The sequence below is a fragment of the Bufo bufo genome, chromosome 3 (genome assembly GCF_905171765.1).
Source record: "Bufo bufo chromosome 3, aBufBuf1.1, whole genome shotgun sequence".
Classification (NCBI taxonomy): domain Eukaryota; kingdom Metazoa; phylum Chordata; class Amphibia; order Anura; family Bufonidae; genus Bufo; species Bufo bufo.
In genome coordinates this window covers 575,152,817-575,177,588 of record NC_053391.1, presented here as the reverse complement: position 1 = coordinate 575,177,588, position 24,772 = coordinate 575,152,817, and the positions used below count along the sequence as shown (strand labels likewise).

Below are 24,772 nucleotides of genomic sequence, written 5' to 3'. Positions count from 1 at the left end.
TTTTCACGCATCACTTGTGCGTTGCGTGAAAATCGCGGCATGCTCTATATTCTGCGTTTATCACGCAACGCAGGCCCCATAGAAGTGAATGGGGCTGCGTGAAAATCGCAAGCATCCGCAAGCAAGTGCGGATGCGATGCGATTTTCGCGCACGGTTGCTAGGAGACGATCGGGATGGAGACCTGATCATTATTATTTTCCCTTATAACATGGTTATAAGGGAAAATAATAGCATTCTGAATACAGAATGCATAGTAAAACAGCGCTGGAGGGGTTAAAGAAAAATAAAAAATAATTTAACTCACCTTAGTCCACTTGATCGCGACCCGGCATCTCCTTTTTGTCTCCTTTGCTGAACAGGACCTGTGGTGGACATTATTACAGGTAAATGACCTTTGGTGACGTCACTCTGGTCATCACATGATCCATCACCATGGTAAAAGATCATGTGATGACCAGAGTGACGTCACCAAAGGTCCTTTACCTGTAATTAATGCTCACCACAGGTCCTGTTCAGCAAAGGAGACAGAAGGAGATGCCGGGCTACGCAATCAAGTGGACTAAGGTGAGTTAAATTTTTTTTATATATTTTTTTTTAACCCCTCCAGCGCTAGTTTACTTTGCATTCTATATTCAGAATGCTATTATTTTCCCTTATAACTATGTTATAAGGGGAAATAATACAATCTACAGAACACCGATCCCAAACTTCTGTGAAGAAGTTCGGGTACCAAACACGCGCGATTTTTCTCACGCGAATGCAAAACGCATTACAATGTTTTGCACTCGCGCAGAAAAATCGCGGGTGTTCCCGCAACGCACCCGCACATTTTCCCGCAACGCCCGTGTGAAAGAGGCCTTATACTTGTTGTTCTAGGTGCAATATTCGAGATGCATCACTTGCCTGAAGTCAGGGAGCTGCATGAGAAGTCTTACTAACTGCTTCTGGGAGGTGGGGAAGCTGCAGGGGACATCAGCCCCCCGATACAGCCTCCAGTGACCCGATTGGGGGGGTACGGGAACTGTTCATGGTTTTCCACCTAAAAAGGGTGAGAAAATTAGCAGTTGGACATATAATCAGCCCTTGCACCTAATCGGGGAACTTGTCAACTGACGGCACCTGGAGCATGGAGATTTTTGGTCTGTTTAGTTCTGGTTAAGATGTGATATGTGCCTGTATGTAAGCCCAGGTGACCTGTATGGACTTGGCACGCCGATTAGTCTGTGTCTGCTTGGGTCAGACTTTTAGCCACAAACATGAATTTGTAGGCATTTTTTAAAGTTGCTCTTAGATGCAGGAAGGTATCACTGAATGTAATGTTCCTTGTGTCTACTTTCAGAAAATGAATGGGCAAATTTAAATTGTGATTTTTATTTTTTTTTATTTTTATTTTATAATTCATGTTTTGTTTCTGTTTGTCAGATATGACTGAACCTGCAATTGTATAGAATTGAAAGGTTATCGTGGCCTGTCCACAAACATCTGATCATTTTACGTCAGGATCTGTGAAGGCTGTACTGTCAGGTACCGGGTGCAGATCTTTCCCATAGGGCTCATGCACACAAACATATTTTCCTTCTCTGTACATTCGGTTTTTTTGGGGACCGTATGCGGAACCATTCATTTCAATGGGTCCGCAAAAAAAACCTGAAGTTACTCCGTGTACATTCCGTTTCTGTATGTCCGCAAAAAAATAGAACATGTCCTATTATTGTCCGCATTACGGACCAGGTTAGGACTGTTCTATGAAGGGCCAGCTGTTCCATTCCGCAAAATACGGAATGCACACGGACGTCATCCGTAGTTTTTGTTGATCCGTGTTTTGCAGACCCCAAAATACATACGGTTGTGTGCATGAGCTCTTAGACCTTATGTCTGTGGAGGCTCCAGTCCTGGTTTTGGCTCACAATCACTGACCAAAACAGTGACGTGTGAATGAGGCATAAAAGGAAGATGTGAATATAGTCAAAGCCTTATATTAAATGTACAGGTACAGGTACCTGTGCCCAAAGGGGTTTCCTAGGAGTAAAGATTGATGACCTATTCTCAGGATAAGGCCTCATGCACACGACGGTTGTGTGTTTTGCGGTCCGCAAACCGCGGATCCGCAAAACACGGATGGCGTCCGTGTGCGTTCTGCAATTTGCAAAACGCAGACAAGAATAGGACAGGTTATATTTTTTTTTTTTTGCGGACCACGGAACGGAGCAACGGATGCCGACAGCACACGGAGTGCTGCCCGCATCTTTTGCTGCCCCATTGAAGTAAATGGGTCCGCATCCAAGACGCCAAAACTGCGGCTCGGATGCGGACCAAAACAACGGCCGTGTGCATGAGGCCTAAGGGTCCATTCACACGTCCGCATAATGGGTTTGCATCCGTTCCGCAATTTTGCGTAACGGGTGCAGAATTATTCATTTCAATAGGGCCGCAAAAGATGCAGACAGCACACCGTGTGCTATCTGCACTTCCGTTCCGCAGCCCCACAAAAAAATAGAGCGTGTCCTATTCTTGTCCGCAGACATGGACAAGAATAGGCATTTTTACCATAGTGCCAGCCATCTGCGGTCCGCAAAATGCTGAACGCACATATGGCCGGTGTCCGTGTTTTTTGGGTCCACAATTTGCGGACCGCAAAACAGTTGCGGATGTGTGCATGTAGCCTAAGACATCAATATCTGATCGGTAGGAATCCAATTCCCAGCCCCCTCACTGATCAGCTGTTTGAAGAGAGCACTGCAGCCTCTTCCTAGACCGGGGATCAGCAACCTTCGGCACTCCAGCTGCTGTAAAACTACAACTCCCAGCATGCAAACTTACTCGGCTGTTCTTGTAATTTCCACAGAAGTAAAGGGAGGATTCTGGGAGTTGTAGTTTCAGAACAGCTGGAGTGGCGGAGGTCGCTGATCCCTGTCCTAGACCATTAAAGTCACAAGGTCTGTTTGCAGGTCAGTCAGCTGCAGCGCCTAGAACAGCCTCTATACAATGTGTGACGCTGTGAGGAGGCCTCAGCACTCACTGGAGCGGCGCTGCCTCGTCAAACAGCTGATCCCCCACCCCCAGATATTGATGAGCTCTTCTGAGGGTAGGCCATCAATATTGTACTCCCTAAACCCCCTTTAACTGCCTCCATTCTGGCTGTGAACCTATAGATCTCCACCGCAGAAGGAAGGGGTTTGCAAGAAAGCTGTAATTGGAAAATGCCTGTTGGCGTTGATACAGGTCTGACTGCCTGGACACCTGACAGTCAGCGGTGACGGACTCTCCAAGCTCTGCCCTTTGCATTCTTTTTAAGACACAAAATGACTCTTACCCTGGTTCTGCATCAGACATTTTTAGCTCGGCGTCTCTAGGCCTCATGCACACGACTGTATTTTCTGTCTATGCCGTTTTTGGCGGATCGGATGCGGACCCATTCATTTCCGTGGGGCTGCAAAAGATGCGGTGTGCACCCCATGTGCTGTCCAGGTTCTGTCAACCAGCAAAAAAAAAATACGTCTTATTCTTTTCCGTTTTGCGGACATGGATAGGACATTTTTACAGGAGTTAGAAACAAAATGGCAGCATGTACTCGGCCGGTGTGTGTGTTTTGTTGATCCCCGATTTGCAGACTGCAAAACACATATGGTCGTGTGCATGAGGTCTTACTTGAATAGCGCTGAGCTGTAATACCTTCTCAGTCTATGTCCAGCAAAACTAGGAAGATGCTGTGATGCTCCACAGAGCTGCCATCTCTTGGAATCCCCCCAAACCACACTTAAAAGGGTTTCCCAAAAGTTTACAACTGGTGACCTATCCTTAGAATAGGTCATGAATATCTGTTCGTTGGGGGTCTGACACCTGGGACTTCCGCCGATCAGCTGTTTGAGAAGGCACCAGTGCTGCTTTGAGTGCCGCGGCCTTCACACAGCTCTATACATTATATAGCGGCTGTGCTTGGTATCGCAGCTCAGACCTATTCACCTCTATGGGGCTGAGCTACACTTAGGCCATGTGATCGATGAACGTGTCATCTCTCGGCCTAGGAAAAGTTGGGAGAATTTTGCGGCGCTACTGTGCGCCAGTGCCTTCATGAACAGCTGATTGCCGGGGGTCCCAGGTGTTGGACCCCCACTGATCAGATACTGATGACCTACCGAGAGGTAAATTGTATTGAAGGGGTTGTCTCACTTCAGCAAAGGGCCTTTATTATGTAGAGAAAGTTAATACAAGGCACTTACTAATGTATTGTGATTGTCCATATTGCTGGCTTGATCTATATTTCCATCAAATTATATATGCCTCGTTTCCATGGTTACAGTCACCATGCAATGCAGCAGCGGTGGCCGTGCATGCACTATATAGAAAAAGGCCCTGGCCCCTCTAATGGCCTTGACCGTCGCTTTTTTCTATAGTGTGCAAGCACGGCCACTGATGCCGGATTGCAGGGTGGTTGTGACTCGTAACCATGGAAACGAGCAGTGAATAATGTGATGGAAAAATGAATGGACAATCACAATACATTAGTAAGTGCCTGGTATTAACTTTCTCTACATGATAAATGCGATTTGCTGAAGTGAGACAACCCCCTTTTAAGGTCTCCTATAAAAATGTACACTGTTGGATGTGAGGAATACTGGCAAAATGGTGGCCAGATAGCATATACATTTTTGGTTTGCTATTTCTTATAGCAAACAAATGACGCTTTTATACATGCCAGTGATTGTGACCGATGGCCCTATTTCGTGCTGCCGCTTCCTGTAGCACTGTAGAGAGAACACACAAAAATCCATCTTAAGGGGGTTTCCAGGCAGCTGATATTGAGGACATCCTCAGGGTAGATCATCAATATCCGTTTGATGTGGGTCCAACTCCCTGTATCCCCAGCTGTTCTAGGGGTGTCGGACCTCCACCCTTCAGATATTGATGACCTAAATGAAGGATAAATTATCCATTTCACAAGCCTGGAAAACTCCTTTTAAAGGGGTGTTCTGAGATTTTTACCATGATCTATCCTCTGAGCATCGCGGCTTTCTCTCCGCTTTTCCCCAGTAACAACACATTTTGTCGATCCTGTGGCCTAGGAGGAGCTCAGCCTCATAGAAGTGAATGGGGCTGAGAGCGATACCAAGCACGCCACTCATAGGAGCGCTCTTGCCTTCTCAATACAGCTGATCGGCCGGGGTATCAGGTGTCTGAGCCCCACCGATCAGATACTGAGGACCTATCCAGAGGATACGTCATCAGGGAAAAAAAATTGGGGAAAACCCTTTCAAACTACTTTTGTTTTATGGCTCTAAACATTACTGACGGAACTACAACGTTAAGGGTAGGTTCACATCTCTGGCACAAACTCTGGTAGTCCAGCAGTGCAATAGACTACCGGAGTTTACTGTATCAGGCATAGCCTAGATCTGTTGGGGATCTGGCGGCTTTCCGGCATGAGTGCAAATACTTCTGGCTGAACGCCAGCAGTTATGCCAGAAGGCTATTATAGTCCGTGGAGATCTGGCGGTATCCGGCCATGCCGGGGCTGATAGTGTGATGTGGAATAAGCTGAAGATGGCACAGATGAATTGCAGTTCTTAGGCTACTTTCACACTCACGTTTTGTGCGGATCCGTTCAGATAATACAACCGTCTGCATCCGTTCAGAACGGATCCGTTTGTATTATCTGTAACATAGCCAAGACGGATCCGTGTTGAACACCATTGAAAGTCAATGGAGGACGGATCCGTTTTCTATTGTGCCAGATTGTGTCAGAAAAAACAGATTTGTCCCCATTGACTTAAATTGTGTGTCAGGACGGATCCATTTGGCTAAGTTTTATTAGAGATACACCAAAACGCTGCAGGCAGTGTTTTGGTGTCCGCCTCCAAAGCAGAATGGAGACTGAACTCGTGCAAACTGAGCGGATCCTTTTCCATAGGGATGTCCCGATACCATTTTTTTAAGACAGAGTACGAATACCGATACTTTTATTTAAGCACTCACGATACCAATTATTACAGTTTTATGTAGTTTTGCAACAGCTGGAGGCACACTGGTTGGAAAACACTGGCATATAAGGAGGGGAATTGGCATATGAAGTGAGAGAATGGGCATATAATAGTGATTCCCAACCAGCGTGCCTCCAGCTGTTGCAAAACGACAACTCCCAGCATGCCCGGACAGCCTTTGGCATAAAATGGAGAGAAATTAACTGAATTTCTCCTCCATTTCATGCACTATACCCACCTGGCCTGCTGTAATCCTTCCCATGTGGATGCACCAGAGTACTGGGAGGAAGTGGATTTAACTTCCTCCCAGTGCTAGGCAACCGCATGGGACTTGGGATGTGGGGTAAGGGAATCTGACGATTTAAGGTTTTCTGACAGAACACCGCCGCACAGAAGTCCTGCCCCCCACGCCCATCCGCTGGGGTACAATCATCTGGAGCCAGCTGAGAGGTAAGGCACAAGCGCATTAGGTGGCCCCTTCTCCCCAACTCTGGTGTGAAACTTCCCTACCCCGTCATCGTGCGCCTGCGCGGCACCAAGCTGGGAACGTCATGTCCGGTGCGGCCGCGTCACAACAGGAAGTGACGAGGGTAGGGAAATTTCACAGAACACCGCCGCCGCAGCAGACACGGGACCCGCAACCGTCGTCCCCACCGATGCACTGCCATCAGGTATCTGCAGTGGTATCGGCGACATTTGCATGAGTGGAAGTACTCGTGCAAATGTTCTGTATCGGGACATCCCTACTTTTCCATTCAGAATGCATTAGAGTGCAAACTGATCCGTTTTGGACCGCTTGTGAGAGCCCTGCACGGATCTCGCAAACGGAAAACCACAACGCCAGTGTGAAAGTAGCCTTATGCATTAGCTGTTGTACGTGTGTGGGTTCTGTGCAATTGTAGTTTTTGTTTCTTTTCACTCGTTTAATATCTTTATAAGAAAATGCAGTGGATTCTGGAATGGTCATTTCATAAGATAATGCTTGAGAACTGTGCGTTACATTAAAGCTTCCCCCTTTATGTCCCTTTCTCATCATTAACAGGCAAAGCATATTATCCACTTTGCTGGGTTGAATGACGTCGTCTCTACATAGAATTGTTTGGATTCTCCAGTAGACTTCTTTAGATCCTATTTTTGTAAGTATTGAAAAAAAAATGGCGACATTCTTGTTCATTGTAATGACTATAGCCTGGATATGCTGTATCTTCCATTCACTACGATGGAGCAACCCGTGGACAGGTGTGGAGCTTTGGAATAAAGCTGCCATGTTTTTCTTATCCTGGACAGCCCTATAAATACATCTTAGACCTGATGAGGCTAGTGTACTTTGAAAATCCATGTGAGACTGGCTGTATAAATCCATTTTTCTTCCCATCTAAAGTGAAGATAGGCTGGGCTCAGGCCTTTATCAATATTGGGCGAAAGGGTTATGCAGCCATTCTTACATGGATTTATAAGTTACGTATACACCAGCCTTATCAGGGCTTAGGGATCTATTTATTACTGTGGGCAGTTTGTGTTGTAAATTCTGTGACGGATTCTCTGTAAAGGGGGCTGTGCAGTTACTTGGATAGGTCATCAATATCAGACCGGTGGGGTCCAAGTTCCAGCACCTCCACCAATCGGCTTTATAAAGGAAATGACGCACAGGTAATTTTGAGGAAGATGAAGCAGTGCTTGCATGAGCGCCGCTACCCCTTTAAACAGCTTATCGGCGCAGATGCCGAGGTCGGATCCCCACCGCTCTGTCACCAAAATTTTGCGCTGCTTACACTACGCTGTAGCACAGATAAACATGATTTATATGGTACTTTAATTCTTTTCTTCCTATGTTTTTAAGCAGCAAAAATGCGGTTTTAATGATATACAAGAGAGGGCTCGCAAGTGCCCCAGGGTGGCATTCGGGCAGTAAATGCCCAGGCCCCTCTGCCTTATGCGAGCTTAACGCCTCCCTTTCCGCTTGTCTGCCCCGCCCTGTAATCCCCTTGTGTCATTCTGTTGAGTGGCCAAGATCGACGCGTGCGCAGTTCACCGCCTGGCGCCAGCTATCCCTAGTAGAATGCTGTTAGCTGGAGCGTGCGCATTGCTGGGAGCGCATGCCCGGGCCCGGTGGTAAACTGCGCAATCACGCCATCTTGGCCACTCAACAGGATTACAGGGCGGGCCAAACAAGGGGTTAGGGAGTTAGCCTGAGCACTTACTGCCCGAATGCCACCCCTGGGCACTTGCGAACCCTCATTTGTATATCATTAAAACCACGCTTTTGCTGTCTATGAACGTTGGAAGAAAAGAACAACGGTACCATTTAAATCTTGTTTATTTGTGGTACGGCATTATATAAGCAGCGCAGAAGGTGAAATTTTGGTAACAGACTCCCTTTAAGCAACTGCACACCCCCTTTAATATCACAGCACCCCAGTGCCAGCATCAGGTAGATAACATATGCCATACATGTTGATATTTAGGCCTCATTCTTGGACCATGTAATGATCTTATGAATTCAGATCTTTGTGATATTCTGTCTCGTGGTTATGCATATTGATACATACATTATGCTGCCGGCCTCAGTTGGATTCTTGGCTCATTTAATGAGATGTCAGAATTTAGATACAGGTGAAAAAACACTTCAAGGGGACGTTCACACGGCAGATATTGACAGCGTCACACTCCGCTGCATACTTCAGCGGAAACCACTATGGTTATTCACTTTGAATGTTGAATACCTGCTCGCGGCATCCACCACAGCTCCAATCGGCGTCCGTCCGGACACCACACCAAGAAGAAATACAGTTGAAACCAGAAGTTTACATGCACTAATATAAAGACACATATGCATGTTTTTCTCAATATCTGACATGAAATCAGAACAAACCTTTCCTGTTTTTGGTCAATTAGGATTACCATAATTATTATTATTTGCCAAATGCCAGAATAATGAGAAAGAGAGAATGTTTTAAGGCATTTTTATTACTTTCTGCAATGTTTAAAGTTTGCATACACTAAGATTACTATGCCTTTAAACAATTCTGGACTGCCTATGTGATGATGTCATGTGTTTGGAAGCTTCTGTTAGGTTTGTTGGCAACATCTGGGTTAATTAGAGACACACCTGTGGATGTATTTAAATGCACACCTGAAGCACACTGCTTCTTTGTGTAGCATCATGGGAAAGTATAAAGAAATCAGCCAAGGTATCAGGAAGAGAATTGTGGACTTGCACAAGTCTGGCTCAACCTTGGGTGTAATTTCAAGATACCTGAAGGTGCCTCGTTCATCTGTACAAACAATGATACGCAAGTACAAACAAGATGGGAAAGTCCAGCCATCATACCGCTCAGGAAGGAGACGGGTTCTGTCCCCCAGAGATGAACATGCTTTGGCCCGAAATGTGCATATCAACCCAAGAACAAAAGCAAAAGACCTTGTGAAGATGATGGTGGAAGCTGGTAAGATTGTGTCCACAGTGAAACGAGTACTGTATCAACATGGGCTGAAATGCCACTCGGCCAGGAAGAAGCCATTACTCCAATTACTCCAAAAGAAATATAAAAAAGACAGATTCATGTTTGCAAATGCACACTGAAACAAAGACCTACATTTTTGGAGACATGTCCTGTGGTCTGATGAAACTAAAATTGAACTTTTTGACCATAAAGACCATCGTTACGTATGGAGGAAAAAGGGAGAAGCTTGGAGGCCTAAGAACACCATCCCAACTGTGAAACACGGGGGTGGCAGCAGCATGTTGTGGGGTGGTTTTGCTGCAGGAGGGACTGGTGCACTTCACAAAAGAGATGGCACCATGAGGAAAGAAGATTATGTGGAAATACTGAAGCAACATCTCAAGACATCAGCCAGGAAGTTAAAGCTTGGAAGGAAATGGGTCTTCCAAATGGACAATGGCCTGAAGCATACTGCCAAACTGGTTACAAAGTGGCTTAAGGATAACAAAGTCAATGTTTTGGAGCGGCCATCACAAAGTCCTGATCTCAATCCTATTGAAAATTTATGGGCAAAGCTGAAAAGGTGACCAACAAACGAGGCTCAGTTTTGTCAGGAGGAATGGGCCCAAATTCCGACCAACTATTGTGAGAAGCTTGTGGAAGGATATCCAAAACGTTTGACCCAAGTCATACAGTTTAAGGGCAATGGTACCAAATATTAATGAAATGTATGTAAACTTTTGACTTTGCATAAAGTAATAAAAATGCCTTAAAACATCTCTCACTCTCTCTCTCACTCACTCACACTCTCTCTCTCACACACTCATTGGCTAGGATTGGCGGGGGTTAACAAGGAGGGTTGAACCATGCAAGCTCGATATAAGCATTAGATGATCCTGATGGTGTACCATACATTGGCAGAGTGGTTCTCAAGAATTAACCGCAGGAGCAGCGAGAACAGACAGATTTCTAAAACCATGTATGTTACAGACTGAGTTCATTTTGTATGTTCAGAACAGGAGATGGGGCAAAGGGATTAAAAAAAACTTTATAAGGGTTTTCCGAGATTTAAATACTCCTCAGTAGTGTTGAGTGAAGTGTGCTTCGGATCATGGACCCGTGTCCGTACAGAATTCAAATGTATGGGCTTCGCAGTGGTGAAATTCATTATGTCTGAAGTCTCACGAGACTTCGTTGAATAACTTGGGACATCTTCAATGTCTGTTTCGGTAAGCAGACATTAGGTCCCAGTTTTAAAATGATTTTCAAGTTGAATAATCGAAGTCCGAAGTTATTAACAAAGTCTCGCAAGAATTCGGACATAATAAATTTCACTTTCGAAGCCCATACTTTTGAATGCTGTACGGAGATTGCTCTGAAGTGCACTTCGACCAACACTACTCCTCAGGATAGGTTGTCAGTATGTGATCGGTGAGGGTCCAACACCCGGGACCCCCGCTGATCAGTTGTTCGAGGAGGCACTGTCTCTCTTGTGAGCGCCGCACCCTTCTTGCTCACCAAGCACAGCGCCGTACATTGTATAGCTGCCGTGCTTGGTATCACAGCTCAGCTCCTTTCACCTGAACGTGTCGTCACTGGCCTAGGAACTGCAGCAAGAAGGCCACAGTGCTACCTCGATCTCGGGAAAACCCCTTTAAAGGTCCGGATACATGGTGACATGTCGCGAAAATTTGATATAATGTATTTTAATGGTGTCGCCATGCGACATGTTGCGACTGCGACGCCACTGTTGAAGAAAAATCTGACTTGGATTGCATTACATAAAATAAAATGGTGTGACCCGTTTTACTGGATCCTAAAGGGGTTGGGCGGTTTATATTAGTAGCTGTACATGCATGCAGCTCATACTAAGCATGATTACACTATAGGCACTGATGTCATCTCACTGATATGAATAATTCGTGTTTACATGCAGGTCCCTTGACCTGTGTGCCAGTGCTGGGAACATGGCCCCCGATGGAGCGTTCTGTCCTTCAGTGGCCTCCATTCACTTACACTAGGGACGGACAGGGAAACTAACGCGTCCGCAGTCCGTACCCAGTGTAAATGAATAGAAGCTGCTGATTGAACTCTTCATCCCGGCCATGATCCCAGGCCATGCTGGGGTTTTTGTTTATTGGGTGGCAATTTTTGGCTTCTTTTAAAACTCACAGCATGCTGGAGCTCTGGCTTCTTATAGGCATTTTTACATTTCCTTCACTATATGGGAAAGAAAACAAGGCAGTTCACAGCCATTTAGAAAATATGTCCACAAAAAATGCAGGTGTCCTAAAAAAACCGGAGCATGGTTATTCAGTTTTTTTAAAGGTTTAAAAAAAAAAAAGCAAATACAAATTCATGTGCGTAAGGACCCTTAGAACTCCTTCACATCCAAACTTGCTTTTGGCTTTTTTTTTATGTATTTTTTTGTTTTTTGCAGCTATAGAATGTCAATATGTATGCATTTTTTGCATGTTACATGGGTTTATGGCCTCTTTTAGTGCCATTTTCAACATGTTTTGAATTTTAATTTTTTCCTTTTTAGAGCAGGGATATGGAAAAACACCTAAAAGAAAAATCATTGCATCAACATGCTGCATTTTTTTTTTTTTTTTTTTTTTTTTAAAAGCACCCAAATAAAAAATACAAACAAAAGAAAACTCATGTGTGTCCTGCGTTTCAAATTTCATATAGACTTTAATCTAACATCCAAAGCTGGTGTTTTTCTGCAAGAAACCCACTAAAGATGCGAACAGTGCCCCCCGAAAGAGAAATATTAGTGAATCCGACCTCAGGGGAATGTAGATACTGGGTTCTTTGACACAGATTCCAGACAAAAAAAAAAAAAGCCTCTGGTTGGCCACACGAAGTCCACCTTCTGTTGTTTTCAATGATGGGCTGCGATCATAACCCAGACATGGCCTTTTTTTGGTGAGACACTGATATAAATGGCGGCTGCGTGAACATTTCATTAGGAACCGTGGGAGAAGGATCTCACACAACCGCATGGTGGTTTTATGAGGTGGAATCCGCGCACATGGACAAGAACGGTGGTGCTGAATATTATAATTTTTTTTTTTTAAACCCGTTTTGTGATGCTGTTCTTAGCCACACAAATACAAGTGAAACAGAAACTGTGATAATTAGCCGTTAAATGGCTTATTTTGCTGCTTATTTATTGGCCGGGAGGCAAACTACTGGTGCCACGCGTTCGTCTTGGATAGCATCGTGTAAATGATGTAAACCAAATTTGTATCTGAATTGTATGCATTTTTATTACTCTATTAAAAGGTAATCTTCTTATGCCTTTAGCTCCCTTGGTCTATAGATCTTCCACTGTGCCCATGCCCTCTCCCTGAGCAGCACGGAATATTCTGCCCTTATTGCCCTGTAACGGAAGTAATCGCATCCTCCACACTGTCTGATTTATCTGATTAGGAGATTATTGTGCTGCGAGGTATCTCTGAGCCCAGCGTCTGCAAATCCTCTTTGTATTTGATACATTTATCAAGGGCCAAGAACGCTCTTTTACCAAGAGTTTCGCTCTTTTCTAAAGGGGTTCTACGCTGCCTACTGCTGCGCTGGAGGGTTGTGATGGGTATCCTGTATTTCACCACGGACTGGTGTGTACAGCGTGTGGGTGAGGGAAGCTGAACTCATGGGCTCGCTCTGGATACACAGTAGACCCGACAGATCTGCATTGAAGGGCTTTTCCACCAGTGCATGTTCACGTTTTGCTTATTCTGTTTAGGAGATTGCGCACTACAAATTCTACACGAGTTGTCACATTTCCAGGCGCCGACAATTTTCTATAAATGTCCCCACTCTATGGACTGGAGCACAGCCCACCAACTTCCTATTGATGTTAAAAGTACAAAGCAAGAAAGGGAAAAAATGGCCGGCTCACAGTCAGTTTGCATACACTTTAGACTACTTTTACACTGGCATTTTGGCTTTCCGTTTGTGAGATCCGTGCAGGGCTCTCACAAGCGGTCCAAAACGGATCAGTTTGCATTCTAATACATTCTGAATGGAAAAGGATCCGCTCAGAATGCATCAGTTTGCCTCCGATCAGTCTCCATTCCGCTCTGGAGGCGGACACCAAAACGCTGCTTTCATCAGTCCGTCTGATGAAACTGAGCGAAACGGATCCCTCCTGGCACACAATGTAAGTCAATGGGGACGGATCCGTTTTCACTGACACAATCTGGTACAATAGAAAAGGGATCCGTTACAGATAATACAAACGGATCCGTTCTGAACGGATGCAGACGGTTGTATTATCTGAACGGATCCGCACAGAACGCGAGTGTGAAAGTAGCCTTACTATATATATATATATATATATATATATATATATATATATATATATATATATATATATAATGTCATAAAAACAATATATTAAAAATTATCGTCAAACACATTCACGGTCTCTTTAAATGTTTGAGATGGAGCTCTCGCATAAAACTTTTATAAATGATATACAAGATACGGCCTTGTGATTCTTATAGTTCCTTGTATCGATATTTATATCTTATTTATAAAAATGACTTAATATCCGCCTAAGATGTATTTAATGTTCAATGTCCTAGCGCTTCTGTGCTCAGGCTGGGACTTGTAGTACTAACGAGCTATACATAAAATGTCCCGTTATGTCCCACTTTAGCCAATCGGATAACTTCAGTATGAGCGAACTTCATATATTGGTTCGTTATATTTATCTGTATTGGTGGTGGTTTTCAGGGTCAGTTACTCACGGAATCCACAGCGCTGTGACAGTGTTACTGCATCGCAGTCGGCCGCCCGCTCTGCTGTATGCCGGCTTGGATGGTGGTCTCGCGCATGCGCCCTTGTATCGTGGGGACGTCGAAGCTACTTTGAATCTCCTCGTGTGGATTATTTTCAAATTAATGTGTGCGTCAATTTCTCACAAGCCGTATCTGGCGATTTTCTGCATGCAATAAATCTGTAGCGTTTACAGTAGCATTGAAGAGGACGAAGTTTTCAAAAATCTCATCCACGTGCTGCGGAAATATTCTTCAGCAATATCCGCACATAGCGCATATCCGCACATAGCTTCCTCATGTCATTCTTTGCAGTGCAGAGGGTAAAATCTGCAGCAAGCCCAACGCATTTCCATGATCATTCCTGCAGCAAAATCCGCATTTGGTGCGAAGTTTGCTGCTGCGGAATATCGACAGATAATTTTGACAAATTCTGTGGCCATTAAAGGATTTGGACAAGATAATTTTAAATCTTGGAAGTTCCCTAAAATGTAAAAAAAAAAAAAAAAAAGTTATACTCGCCACTTTCTGGTTCTCCTGATGCTGTTTGCAAGCATCAGTGGTGACTTGTCCTATCCAAGCATGTCACTGTGTACATCATCGGCACATCACTGCTGCCAATTACTGTCCTCAGCAGTAGACCACTGAAGACAGTGATTGGTTGCAGCAGTCATGTGCCATATCCAAGCACAACACCGCTGCAGTTTGCAAACCACAGTGGCGGAAAAATGGCGCTGGAGAGAGTAATTTATATATTTTTTATTTTTACTTTATTTTTACTTTCATATCTTCCCCAGTACAGCCTCTAGTGACCCATGGGGAGAGGAGTAGGAACATTTTGGGGGTGTTGGAGAAAAGCAAATCTTATTACCTCTTGATATTTCATGTGTACTGACATCTGGATCATGAGGAATTTTGGTGTATTTAGTAGGAAGGGCTATCTGCATGCAAAGGTTAGTTTATTAGTAGGTTTTAGACTTTTAGTCATAAATGTAACTTTTATGTATTTTTTTTTTTTTTTTTTTTTTTTACAAAACCTCATGCTTTGATGTGGAATTGTATGAAGGCACACCTGCTAGGACTGCAAAACAGCTAAGTAGTTTTTTAAAGGGCATCTGTCAGTAGATTTGTCCCTATGACACTGGCTGACCTGTTACATGTGCGCTTGGCAGCTAAAGGCATCTGTGTTGGTCCCTTGTTAATATGTGCCCACATTGCTGAGAAAAATGTTTAAATGTATGCAAATGAGCCTCTAGGAGCAACGGTGGCGTTGTGGTTCTACCTACAGGCTGGGCTATCACATTGACTGAAAGGACCAGACGTGGTAATGTTTTCACAGCCTGGCCCTGTCAATCAAAGTCTTGGTGTAATGGCAACGCCCCTGTTGCTCCTAGAGGCTCATTTGCATTTATTTAAACATTTATTTTGCTCTGCAATGCGACACATATGAACATGGGACCAACACAGATGCCTTCCGCAGCCAATTGCACATGTAACAGGTCAGTCAGTGTCATAGGGAGAAATCTGCTGACAGATGCCCTTTAAAGGGAATGTGTCATCAGAAAGTGACCTATTTAAATCCCGTTTTTATGTTTTACATACTTTTAAAGAATTTTTTGTTTTTCTTTTTAATTTTCCATGTTGATATCTATATTTAAACAAAAACCATAAAATCCTGCTGTTTTCGCCCTGGCCACTAAGAAGAATAATAGGTGCCACTTCTTGGTCTGTGCAGATCATTTTACTGCAGTTACCTACTTATGAATACAGAGGTGATCTTATTACAAGCAGGATTAGAATGACCGATAAGGCCAGTTTCACATCTGCGGCACAGATTCCAGCAGGTGGTTTCGGCAGACAACAGCCTGCTGGAATTCTCTAGATCTGGCATTGCCAGATGCAACTGGAATGGCCATCGGCCCCATCAACTATAATGGGGTCTGGCAGAGATCCAGTGACAATTCGGCAAATACGCAGAGAATCCATTAGACACAAACTGCTGCACTCTGCAGTTTGTGTCCGGCTGATTCCTGGCATTCTCTGGAGGCCGAATTGCAGTGCCGCAGATGTGAAAGTAGCCTAATACAGGATCCACCATTCACAATAGGTGGTCGTCCAATCTTCTCTGTTCTTTCCTTGTACAATGACAAGCCCAGAAAACTCTCCCGTGAAGCAATTTTTTCTTAATTCTTTCTAAATGTTATTAAGAACAGCTCAGGCAAGATGGCCGCCCCTATAATCATGTTCAGGAAATAGAATAAATACATCTGCAATTAGAAAATGAAAACAGATTCCAAGAAAAGGATATGTGTTACTGTCTGGTTTTAACTGGCAGAAAACATTTTTTGGTGACACATTTCCTTTAATCCCTTCTACCCCCGTTGATTTTTTGTTTTTGCTTTAAAAATTTTTACTCCCTGCCTTCACAGAGCCATACCTATGCGGTAAAACTGACCCGTGGCCTTCATTCTCCAGGCCAGTACAATTACTGTAATACCACATTTATTTTTTTGCTTTCATTGCTATATTTTGACCTGCATAACTTTTTTTATATTTATGTCTATGGAGCCGGGTGAGGGCTAAATTTTTTTGCGGGATGATCTGTAGTTTTTATTTATACCATGTTTGGGGTGTGTTTGGCTTTTTGGGCACTTAGTTTTTTTTCCATTACACTGTTCGCTGTATGAGATTAATATTTTTTGTATTTTAACCACTTCATGACCGCCCATAGACTATGGGTGGTTGTTTAACTCTAGACGTTTTGGAACGTCCATTCAGAGATCGCATCTGCACGCTAATCGTGCAGCTGCCGAGCAGCGGGGCCCGCTGTCAGTGACTGCAGGGCACCCCAGAGAGAAGGCATGGACAGTTCCCAGGTGTCCCTGCCTTCTAGATCGCTGTATACACAGCGCTCAACGAGGGCTGTATATACAGATCAGGAAGCGCTATGCATTTCCTGTCTTGGCCCGGTGATCATGTGACCGCCGGGGCCCGGGGGAGTGCAGATGCTGTCGGGTCTTCCACAGACCTCGATCAGCCCTGCACTGAGGCTGTACAGCGTTGTATAGTGCTGTACAGCCTCTTTGGGGGGTGTATTTCCCCTGTAACTGGGGGCTACTATGTCAGCCCCAGTTACAGGAGATATCAATAGTGAAATAAATAAAGTGAAGTTAAATGTCCCCATATTCCCCAGAGGTCTTGTATAACCTTATGGGGGACGCAAAGTGTAAAATAAAAAATAAAATAAAAATGTTAAAAATAGAAAAAATAAGATAGACATATTTGGTATTGCTGCGTCTGTGACGGCCGGCTCTATAAATAGATCAATGGTCCACCACATTAGATAAACACCATAAAAAAATAAAAATTAAAAACTGTGTCAAAAAAAGCCATTTTTGTCACCTTACATCACAAAGTGCAACACCAAGTGATCAAAAAAGCGTATGTCCCACAAAATGGTACCAATAAACCGTCACCTCATCCTGCAAAAAATAAGCCCCTACATAAGAAAATCGATCATACAATAAAAAAAGCTATAGCTCTCAGAACATGGAGACATTAAAACATAATTTTTTTGTTTCAAAAATGATATTATTGTGTTAAAGCAAAATAAATAAAAAAAATATATACATATTAGGTATCGCCGCGTCGGTAACGACCTGCTCTATAAAAATATCACATGATCTAACCCCTCAGGTGAACACCATAAAAAAAAAAAGCAATTTTTTGTCACCTAACATCACATAAAGTGCAACACCAAGCGATCAAAAAGGCGTATACCCCTCAAAATCAAACTGTTACCTCATCCCGCCAAAAATGAGACCCTAACTAAGACAATCGGTCAAAAAATAAAAAAGCTCTGGCTCTCAGACTATGGAGACACTAAAACATAATTTTTTGGGTTTAAAAAATGCTATTATTGTGTAAAACTTAAATAAATAAGAAAAAGTATACATATTAGGTATTGCCATGTCCGTAATGATCTGCTCTATAAAAATGTCACATGACCTAACCCCTCAGGTGAACGCTGAAAAAATAAATAAAAACTGTGTTAAAACAAATTTTTGGGTCACCTTGCTGCATAAAGTGTAATAATAAATGATCAATAAAAACGTCAACTCCTCCTGCAAAAAACGAGCCCCTGCACAAGACGGTCGGCAGAAAAAAATAAAAATATTGCGTTCAGTATATGGAGACACAAACATATATTTTTTTTCAAAAATGCATTATTATGTAAAACTCAAGCAAGCAAGGTAGACATATTTGATATCATTGCATCCGTAACAACCTGCTCTATAAAAATAGCATGATCTACCCTGTGAGATGAATGTTGTAAAAAATAAATAAAAACCGTGCCAAAACAGCCATTTTTTGGTTACCTTGTCTCACAAAAAAAAGTAATATAGAGCAATTAAAAATCATGTACCCCAAAATAGTACCAATAAAACTGGCACTTTATCCCCTAGTTTCTAAAACGGGGTCACTTTTTGGGAGTTTCTACTGTAAGTGTGCATCAGGGGGGCTTCAAATGGGACATGGCATCTAAAAACTAGTTCAGTAAAATCAGGGTAATAAATATTGAGTTTTGTTTTGGCTGTTAAAGGGGTTGTCCGGGATTGGAGACTTTAGTTTAAGTGGACCTCAGATACCTAAATAGTCCATCCATGCGTGTCCTACCTTTTATATGCATTTTGTGATGCCCCTTTTTTTACATCTGAAAAATCGGAGCCGGAAGTGAAGAGTTTCTCGAAGTAGGTGACGTACCGGGCCCCTTTGTGGAGAGCGAAGCCTCTTCTTCCGCTTCGCAAGGAGCCTGGTGACGTCACCGCCAGCCACACTCATTAAACAGAGCGCATGGCGGTAAGAAGGCGGCAACACACAGCGCTAAGCCCCACGCCCCTCTAGTCCGGTGACGTCACCGGCACATTAGCTAGTTATGCAGAGCACATTGAGCGCGTGTTAGAAGGGAGGGATTGAGCGTGCAGGCATAAGATCAGGCGGGTTTAGGGGCGTAACTATAAAAAGGGGGAGGGATATGTGCAGCAAGAGGCGGAATGTCAATGAGGGGGGCGGATGCACGGAGGAGGAGTTAGTAATATGATGGACAGCTTAAACAATGCGATGCTGAGCTGCGCTAGGACCCACAAGGCAGTGCGGCAGGAAGTTACTGCACACGTAACATACATGTAAACAATCATTGGTCATCATTTTGTAAATGTCATTTTATTTATTTATTTTTAGTACGTTAGAAAGGCTTAGAATTTTAGAAGCAATTCTTCATTTTTAAGAAAATTTCCAAATCCAACTTTTTAAGGACCAGTTCAGGTCTGAAGTCACTTAGTGGGGCTTACATAGTGGAAACCTCCATAAATTACCCCATTGTAGAAACTACACCCCTCAAGTTACTCAAAACTGATTATACAAACTTCGTTAACCCTTTAGATGTTCCACAAGAATTAAAGGGGTTCTCCGGGCTTTTAATATTGATGACCTATCCTCAGGATAGGTCATCAATATCAGATCGGCGGGGGTCCGACACCCGGCACCCCCGCCGATCACCTGTTTGAAGAGGAGGCGCGCGCCGTGCCAGTGCTGCCTCCTCTTCACTGTTTACCTTCTTGCCGTCGCCTCTGCAACGGTGAGCAGGTGTAATTACACCTAACCGTCCCATTCATTTCAATAGGACAGATCGTTCCCATACACTTGTATAGGAGCGATCCGTCCCTTTGAAATGAATGCTACGGCTTGGGTGTAATTACACCTGCTCACCGCTGCAGAGGCGACGGCGAGAAGGTAAACAGCGAAGAGGAGGCAGCGCTGGCACGGCGCACACCTCCTCTTCAAACAGCTAATCGGCGGAGGTGTCGGACCACCGCAATCTGATATTGATGACGGTCATCAATATTAAAAGCTCGGAGAACCCTTTTAAAGGAAAATGGAGATCAAATTTCACTTTTTTGGCCGATTTTCCATATTGATTAATTTTTTTCTTTAACACATCAAGGGGTTAAAGGGGTTGTCCGGGATCAATAAAAAAAAACGCGGCCACCTGTTGGCCTACATTGGAATATTCCTGTGAAAGGCATTGGACCCTCAGCAGGCAATGAACGGCTTCACTGTTTGCCAGGTGGAGGAGCTGTTCCAGGCCCAGAAGCGCAGAGCTTCCGTGTTTTGCGCTCTCAGATGCCATGGTCTCATTTGATCACGGCTTCTGGGGGGTTAAATGCCTGCGGTCGTCTTTACTGCCAATCACAGACCTTAGCCCTGGGTAGCTATTAGCAAGCGGACGTCATCTTTACAGACCTGACTTCCGCTGTACTATTACGACGCGAGTCAGCAAGGGGTTAAACAAATATACTTACTTACTCTTGGATTTCCTGATGCTTTCTATGAGCTACTTTCTCGGTTATGAATTTGCAAATGTGATAGACGGTTTTTCCATTCTGTCCATCCAGATCATTAGCTGTGAAGGCGTCCCCCGCCCCCGCCTGCCATTATTAGCATCCACGTTATTTAATGTCAGGAAAAGACAGCGCAAGCCTCTCCTGTGTGTGTGCTCCATGTATCTGCAGCTTCTACCTAGCCTTACCATTTTAATTAAGTACTTCTCTGGTCCCATTAGAACAGGTTGTAAGAAATATCTTGGAGGCTTTCCAGTTCTTTCCCTGCAGGGCACATTGTGAACCTAGTTTCTGCTGTGGACTTCTGTCAACCTCCACAGAGCGGTGGCCCGACAGTGCGGCACGTGTTAAATCATATGGGCAGTACAGTGATATGAGAGAAGCCTCATTACTTGTGTTACCTGATGATTATCTTCTTCTCACTCAGGGGCGTCTAGCTGCTTGTTCTATTCTTGCTATGATGGAGATCAGCCATTTATACACAGAAGCGTGTTTACTAATCCTTGTTTAAAATGTAGACAGTGTAAACTTAGACAGGGTGAGCATGCCCCCTATTTATCACCGGGGCCAAGGCTGGATGATAGATTTGGTGCATGGCTTGACACTGTTTAACTTTACACCAGCTATCGGTTGGTTTACTTTGCAGCTGAATTTTACTGCATGTTGTTGCAGCTTAGGCTACTTTCACACTAGCGTTTTTGCTGCATCCGGCAGGGTTCAGCAAAAAACGCTTCCGTTACTGATAATGCAACAGTCTGCATCCGTTATGAACGGATCCGGGGTTAACATACCCAAGACGGATCCGTCATGAACTCCATTGAAAGTCAATGGGGGACGGATCCGTTTTCTATTGTCAGATTTTGTACGAGAAAACGGATCCCTTCCCATTGACTTGCATTGTGGGTCATGACGGATCCGTCTTGCTCCGCATCTCAGGACGGAAAGCCAACCGCAGCATGCAGTGAATTGGTGAACTAGGCGCTGCAGATTATTCTTTTTAGCGCCTCTGCTTTATAAATAGGTCTAAGGTCCGTTTTACACGAGCGTGTTCACTCTGGGAAATGTGCTCTGCGTGGTAGTTGTATTTCTTGGACTGAAAACTGCTCCTCAGAAGTGAACTGTCAGCATCATAATGATTTATTTATGCTGTAAATTCCTTCCCGACTGTGAATCTGCTGAACTGTAGTCACCTAATTAATGCCGTGACTACAGTTCAGGTTTATGGCAGCCTAGAATAAGTGCTACACAGGTCTCCCATGCAGCGTAGAGTAAGAGCTTGACTCTCGCATGACAGCCGCGCTCCCGCTCATCCGTTTAACATTTTGGCTCCCACAGTCAGTAGCAACTCTGGCATCTAAGGCTCCTGTCAGACGAGCAAGTTGCACAATTGCAGTGTCAGTATGAGACCGCTGCCGTCCTGTCCTCCCAAATTTACGAAGGTGATTGCACTTAGACCTTGTCAAATGCAACAAAATTTGGCACCTCTCTGGTACATAATGTAGCATTAACTTTTAACCCTTTTCCATGTATGCGTTTTGCACTTTAGTGACCCAGCAATTTTTGGATCATCACATTCCAAGAGCTATATTTCGGTTGATGTGGCTGTATGAGGGCTTGGTTTTTGCTGAACAAGTTGTAGTTTTTACTTGTACCATTTAGGGGTACTCATAACTCATTGATTAACTTTTTATTAACCCTTTCTGGGGAGGAATGTAAAAAAGCGGCAATGCTCCCATTGACTTTGTACTCCTTTTTTTTTTTTTTTGGGGCTAATATGCAAAAAACTGTAATTTTGACTTTAAAAATCACAGACTCCCAGACTGCATCTTTTTTTTTTTTTTTTTTTTTTACCCCAGTTTTTGGCATGTAGGGTCATGGTAAATGACCCCCCACCACAAATACACCTATTCAGCACTTCTCCCTGTGTTTAGGAGGCAGGTGGTAGAATAGGATTTGGCTTGGTTGTCAGAACCGTTCTTCGTCTGACAGCAGACTGCTGGTCACCCCAGATTATGGTTTCATGTTTATAGCTAGCTATACACGTCGGATAGCAATAGGACAACTGATGAACTCCTTTAACCTCCCCTAAAGCGACGCTAAACCATGAAGTTAGTGCAGAATTGTCTTGCTTGTAGAAATTCTGCATAGGGTACAGCAGGTAATCTTATGATCTGTTCTCTGTTTTGCTAGGGGTCAGCTTAGCAGATGCCGTATGGAGGGAGAGGTTTTTTTTAACAGTCTATTTGACCTACTGCAGACAGTCCTGAGGAGGGGGCTCCTGCTATAGCCAGTTGTCTTACTGCCAGATACAGATCAATGAGGAGGCAGAACGTGGCTTAGCTCTTACTCGTAGAGAAGGTTTCTCTGTTTTTATTTTAATATAAGACAAGATAGGATAAAAGTGAAAGATGATGTTAAAGGGATTGTCCGAGACCCTCAGGAGTTTCCGGGATAGAGGGTCTGTACTTGCTGCCTGTAGTAAATCGACTATTCAGGAGTACTGTACATTAGCTCTTCTTTCTGCCCCTTGTTTGGACCACTGTAGTAAAAGCCGTGACGGGGGAGGGTTGTTGAAAGCGATACATTATTGAAGCATTGTAATTGGTAATTATCTCTTGCAGATAATCCCTCTCTATGATTTGTATTTTCTTGGGGTGTTTTGAGATTGGATATTTTTCATATAGAATATATCTCTCAGCTCCGTCGTATGCAAAATCAAATTTCTGCTTTCCAACTCTTCCCTTCACACTGCTAAATTTAGCCCCGTTGTGCAAGCAGCTTCTCTGGGGGATTCGAGTGGTTGAAAATCGGTTTCTCGAAGAAGAAACATGGTGTGTAAGACTGTATTGCAAATATTTCGTTGCTTATCTTAAAAGCTATTACACCTTTTGGGGCCTTTTTTTTCTGATGGCATTTTACTCCTTTTGGGCTAAACACTTTTTTTTTTTTTCCTGTTGGTCTTTAATGAAAATGTTCGTCTATTTCTGTGATGCAAGGGTTAAAATTCTTTCTGTTTGCATGCTGTCAGTTGGTTTTCTTTGGATCCAATCATCTGATGGCTCTTATCTCTGATCTCCTGACGTCATAAACACTTATTTAAGCCATATTCTTATCAGCTTGATAATAGAGCTATAATGAGTGTTTGAGGTCAGAAGATCAGAGGTAAGATGGGATTTAAAGAAAAAGACTGATAGCTGTCATACAGACAGATATTTTTTTTTTAACCCTTGCATCTCAGCAAAGGCTGAACATTTTTACCGAAGACCGATTAAAAAAATGTTTTTTTATTTTTATTTTTTTATATATTTTTTTTTGAGTAAAAAGTAAAACACAATAATAAAACTAAATTGTCCTGGAGGTGATCATAGCGCCCTTTAAACTCAATGTTCTTGGCAATGAAAGGTTTCATGTATGAATTAGAAGGGTATATATTATGCAAAATGTGCTTACAAATGTTATTGATGAATTTGGCTGGGGCTACACGGCAACGCTGGCTGTGACGAGCATTGCACAACCAAATATTGTTGCATAACAGTATAGTCTAATAAGTGAATGGGGTTACAGCGTGACTGAAGTTGGTGTGACCGTGACCCCAGAATCTAAAAAATAAAATAAAAAATCGTGTTCTGGGGTCGGGGTTGCGTAGTGTTGGTTTTGGAACTAAAAAGTTCTGTCCGTTGTGTAGTGGACGGAGCCGGTTACTGCAGCGCTGCTCCCATTCACTGCTATAATGCAGTGGTTTACAACGCGAGAATAAAAAATTAAATAAAGGTTAATTAAAGTGGTTTTATTTAGTAAAAGTGATTTGAAAATAAAAAGCACACATCTATGGTATTGTGCTGTGTTTGCCACAACATGCATAATAAAGATAACATTTTATGTAAACTGCACCGTAAACAAGGTAAAGAAAGCGATAACGGAATTGTTCCTGGAAAAAAGTTTCTGGAAAAAAATGTGCAGCATGTGAAGGCACCCTAAAGGAAATCTAAACCTAGAAATGGATCATAAAAGTAACCTTTAGTGAATCGAGGAGAGCGAGGGTCTGGGAGAGGGAGCCGGAGGAGCAAAGGTGCACAGAGTGGCTTGGACTCTCCCTCCGTGCACTTAAATGTTCATTTGCTCATTTACATATGGATTGATGGTAACTTTTCTCCAGAATGAA

At 43.5% G+C, this 24,772-nt stretch overlaps 1 protein-coding gene across 2 annotated transcripts in view; it reads left to right on the top strand.

Moving 5' to 3' along the window:
- Window positions 1–24,772, top strand: part of R3HDM2 (R3H domain containing 2) — a 174,825-nt gene that overhangs the window by 2,162 nt on the left and 147,891 nt on the right. For both annotated transcript variants that reach the window (XM_040425722.1, XM_040425724.1), the window contains exon 2: window positions 7,022–7,115. The gene's annotated coding sequence lies outside the window, so the exon portion shown is untranslated. The remainder of the gene's footprint in view (window positions 1–7,021; window positions 7,116–24,772) is intronic.